The sequence below is a fragment of the Lissotriton helveticus genome, chromosome 1_1 (genome assembly GCF_964261635.1).
Source record: "Lissotriton helveticus chromosome 1_1, aLisHel1.1, whole genome shotgun sequence".
Lineage (NCBI taxonomy): Eukaryota > Metazoa > Chordata > Amphibia > Caudata > Salamandridae > Lissotriton > Lissotriton helveticus.
Window position 1 is genome coordinate 253,903,646 of NC_136057.1, and position 5,072 is coordinate 253,908,717.

Consider the following 5,072-nt stretch of genomic DNA (forward strand, 5'->3'; position numbering starts at 1 on the left):
GAGTAATGCTAGATATAATGGACTTTATAAAGCTAGATATAATGGACTTACACTATTTCATTAGCTTTTCTTCAAGAATAATATATCTCAAGTGTAAAGCCCTACCATGTGCTCTATAGTATGTCTGTTTCACATGGTAAAATATATTGAGAGTAATGTAAATTTGTATTTTTCCCAACAGGATCACAGGAAGATCTACCTATGGCAAATGTTGGAAACATGTCCCTCAACAACACTGGCGCAGGAGTCATTAATGGGACTGCAATGGGTAATTCTGCAGCAGGATCCGTGAGCGGTTTTGTCACTGTAGCCGGCTTCATTTTAGTCATCTCTCTTCTTGGGATCATCGGGAACAGTTTGGTCTTCTGGTACCTTGGCTTTAGAATCAAGAGGACCAAATACACAGTCTACATCCTCAACCTTGCGGTCGCAGACCTCATCTACCTCATCTGCATCTCCATCGTAATGTCTATCACAATCGTTCTTTTTTGGAACCTAAGCACAACATAGCCAATCCAAGGAAGGTTTTAGACATACTAGAGGTCTTTCGTGATTTTGGGAACACTGCAGACATGTTTTTGCTAACAGCCATTAGTGTGGAGAGGTGTTTGTCTGTCTTTTTCCCCTTCTGGTACCGTTGCAGCCGGCCAAAAATCCAATCTGTCCTAGTGTGTTCCCTCCTGTGGTGTCTCTCTGGTTTGGTGACACTGGTGGACAACTTTGTGTGTCCCCAAGAAATATTTGGCAAAATATCAGGGAGGTGTACAGGAGTCCAGATATTTCTGTCGGTCCTAACCTTTGTCATTACTATTCCGATAATGGTCTCCTCCAGCTTGATACTGGTGATAAAGATCCAAAGGACGACTAAGAAAGGCCAACCACCCAAGCTCTTCATGGTCATTGTGATCTCGGTCATCGTCTTACTCATTTCGGTGGCACCCGTGAGACTTCTATGGCTTCTGCTTTACCTGCAGGCCCTACCCTCCTCTTTCTCTGCGGGGGCTTTTTTCTTTGCAAGCTACGCATGTATCTCAATAAACAGTAGCGCCAACCCCTTTGTCTACTTCATGGTGGGAAGTCATAACATGAAAGGTGTGTGTGAATATCTGGAGAGAGCCCTAAAGAAGGTCTTCAGGGAGGAAGAAGAGGAGGAAAAGGGCGTGGGATGTGCAATGACAAAAGCCAATGAAGACAGCGATACCATGGATTCTAACATCAGCTTTCAAACCTAATGACTGGCATATTGTAGACAAAGCTGGACAGAACTGAGAAAGCCAACAGAAGTTCCATTTCCAGATGTGCACGTATGGTTAACTGTGTGCAAAGTCTAACCATGCCAGTGCATGTCTGTTATTTATGTTTTTTCTTTGTGACAAAATGAGACCCCTTTGTGTAGTAAGATCTGAACACTTCCAAAGACTCTCTGACAAGGTCAACCCTTCACAGGAACTATGAGATGTGACATAGCCATGGCGTTACCGGACAGTCCAAGGGTTCAAAAATGGAGACACTGCGCGTGTGGAGGTGAGATGTAGGCAGGCGAATAATTGTTTGGAAATCTCTGCCTATGATTCAATTCAGGATTGAGGGAATACCACCACTGACCAGTAACACAACAAATTCTATGTGCCAAATAGAGACAAAATCTGACTTAACAGTGACATGCAAGTATAAAGCTGGTTGCTCAGCCAATTCAGAGCCTAAAGGTGGGAGTGAGACTCTCAAGCTTGAAGGCAAGTTAACATTTAGAGATGAAAGACTGAGGAAAAGCTGACACAACTGTGGTAAAGGAGAAGAGTGATGTCCATGACAATTTGTGATAGAAGAGTTAGTGCGAAATGGAATGCATTTCAGGGAAAAATGCCTTCTGCAAGACTGTACAGAGGGAAGAATCCTCCTACACATAGACACAAGTACAGTTATCTGGCTCTTTCTGGGCACGGGCTCCTCAGTACCGCTGCTGCCAGGAATAGCGTAAAGTAAGACACTAGATGATTCAGCCCACACACAGGTGATTCAGAGATGGCTCAGCATCATGTTAAAGGATGCACCTACTTGGGGTAGGATTCGTGAAACTGAGATACTGTGGATGTGTGGGTATCATGCCTTGGGGGTTTTGTGGAAGAGAGTGTGCCTAAAAGAGAAGGATGATGCTGTATTAATGCATTTTGGACCAGGCACTTGTTTCAAGAGCTACTGAGTGTAGGACGCCTTGACCTATTGGAAATCCTGTAATTTCACGTAACGGTGGAGGTTTCTCCTTGCAAGCTTCATTAGTCTAGGCACATCAAAGAAGCTGAGTACTTGGTGAATGGCAATGGATGATGCAGATATGGGTGCCAGTCACTAATTCTTGCTTACCTGAAGTGAGAGTGATGTACTTAATGGTAGTCAACGTCAAATGAATGACAGATAAGGATTTCATGAAAGAAGTGTCTTTTTCTTATAAGAGGCCACAGAGAATCCATGAATGATCGCCGCATTAATGGCATGGTTGCTTCTCTGGCACGGAGGACCGGAGTGGAAATGAAGTGCCCCCTGGACCAGTCAACATGAGATGACAGCAGTAACTGACGTCACCAGAAGAACTGAAGTTACTCCTGATTCTTCCATTGAATGTTGTAGACACAAACTGGGTGGAGCTGAATTTTTCAGAAAAACAAACCCTGGTTCTGATATGTTTGGAAGACAATTTTACCCAAGCCTTAGTAACCTGAAACTACCTGCCTTGAGGCTGATCATTAAGGAATTTATGTTCATACTGACAATATGAGTTTCATGAAGAACAGAAAGAGTGGCATTTGTGACGGCGATGCTTGAAAGCAAGTTCTGTAGGACCCTGAAGTAGGATGCTGTAAAACACAGACTTTGACATATTGCATCGCCATAAGTAATAACTTCACTCCCACACTATACACAGTGCAGGATTGTAGAGACGGACTGGCATGTGAGATTTGAAATGATGGAACATGTCTTTTACACCTACACCACCTCAGAAGAATAAGTTTAATTTTGTATCAAATAAAAAGACATTTTCATTGCCACGTGTGGTTGTCATGTCATTTTTCCATAGTGCATGTGGACAGACAGTAGACATCAGATTTTGGTAGCTACTTCAGATGTAAACCCACTGACAGATCTTCTTTCACAAGATGCTCTCTAATGTATCAAGGGTTCAGCTTCGGAGGTGTAGGGACTCAGGCAGATAGCACCTTATTGCATTGCCGAATTTTAGGCTATTTTAAAACTACCCGGTTGTCACATTTCATTTTCTTATGATTTTGTATTTCCCTTGTTTTTAAAAATACTTGGCCGCATACTTGCACTGTAAAAAAATAGCTGTTCTAAAGCTTAAACGCACCGCTATTTGGCAGGTCACGAAACTCTGCACACTCCAGTTATACTTTGAAGCCAGGCGGCGGCCATATTAGTACAGCCGACGCACGCCGGAAGGCGACCTGGATGCTCTAGGCGTCACAAGGGCTCCGCACGGACATTTAAAGGAGGGCAAACCAGTGCTCTGGTGACTCTGACTCAGGCAGATAGCACCTTATTGCATTGCCGAATTTTAGGCTATTTTAAAAACTACCGGGTTGTCACATTTCATTTTCTTATGATTTTGTATTTCCCTTGTTTTTAAAAATACTTGGCCGCATACTTGCACTGTAAAAAAATAGCTGTTCTAAAGCTTAAACGCACCGCTATTTGGCGGGTCACGAAACTCTGCACACTCCAGTTATAGCTTTGAAGCCAGGCGCCGGCCATATTAGTACAGCCGACGCACGCCGGAAGGCGACCTGGACGCTCTAGGCGTCACAAGAGCTCCGCACGGACATTTAAAAGAGGCCATGGCGACGCGCAGCGGTCACGCGCAGCGGGATCGCCGGGTCTACGCCGGAGTTACGCCAGAGTTCAGCCCGTCTGCGCCCGTCCGTGCTGAGTACGGGCTGCATAAGGGGAACGCTGAGCCTACTTTTAAGGTAGTGCGCTCATACTCCTTCCAAGATATGCTTGCTATGAAACCCAGTTTGCTCTCATGTCATCACAGATACACTCCTAAAGCTTTGCGGGAGGGGTACTTTTGTGGTACATGTATGTATGACTCATCCACTACTCCTAAATTCAGTAACCATGATCAGGCTACACGCTCATCCACTACTCCTAAATTCAGTAACCATGATCAGGCTACACGCTTACTGCTCAATGAGGCCCATCTCGAGAATGGCTATCTGACCAATGCCCGCTCTATAATTAAAAATAACATTTATTTTCACAACTTCGTGACTGCTAGGAAACCAGCATGGGTCTTCATTACGGAGACATGGGCCACAGACACATCGGGGCATGACCTCCTCTTAGCTATCCCAGAGAACTATGCTCTACAGAGATTAGACAGAGTTAAGCGTAGAGGTGGTGGCCTGGCTATCCTCTACCGGTCACATCTCACCTGTAGCATTAATGCCCTGTCAAAATCATCAGACCCTTTTGAGGCTCTACATTTCTTTCTTTCCTCATCGCCATCCTCGTCATTCACAGGGATTCTGATGTATAGGCCCCCTGGGCTCAGATCAAATTTCAGCAGTGATCTGTTTAGATTACTAGAACCGTACGCTGGCAAACCGCACTTTACCATATTAGGAGACGTTAAATTCCATCTAGAGGATGCTACATCCAAAGACACTATATCCTTGGTCGACCCTCTAGATGCCTGCGGTTTTACACAGCTGGTCAAGGAACCCACACATCGAGCTGGTCATACGCTGGACGGAATCTTCTCCAATGATTCCCGGATCAGTACAGGCCCACCGGAACTGCTAGTATGGACTGATCATTTGGCAGTACCTATTGTACTTACCACCTCTAGTATAGAGCCATCCATGAATGAGTACTCTTCTAGAGAATCTAAACGAAACTACAAAAACATTTCCAATGATTCCTTGGCCCCGTTTTTTGGATCAATCTCCTTGACTTCAGACCCAGAGAAGGCAGCGTCTGAACTAGCCAACTTCATTACTGGGGCCGTGGATATTCTAGCTCCTGCCACTCCTAGGTACTCAGCGAGGCGTAAACCT

At 44.8% G+C, this 5,072-nt stretch overlaps 1 pseudogene; it reads left to right on the forward strand.

The window, feature by feature from the left end:
* The first annotated feature begins 201 nt into the window (after positions 1-201).
* On the forward strand, positions 202-3,023 carry LOC144769055 (proto-oncogene Mas-like; annotated as a pseudogene).
* Positions 3,024-5,072: the final 2,049 nt, after the last annotated feature.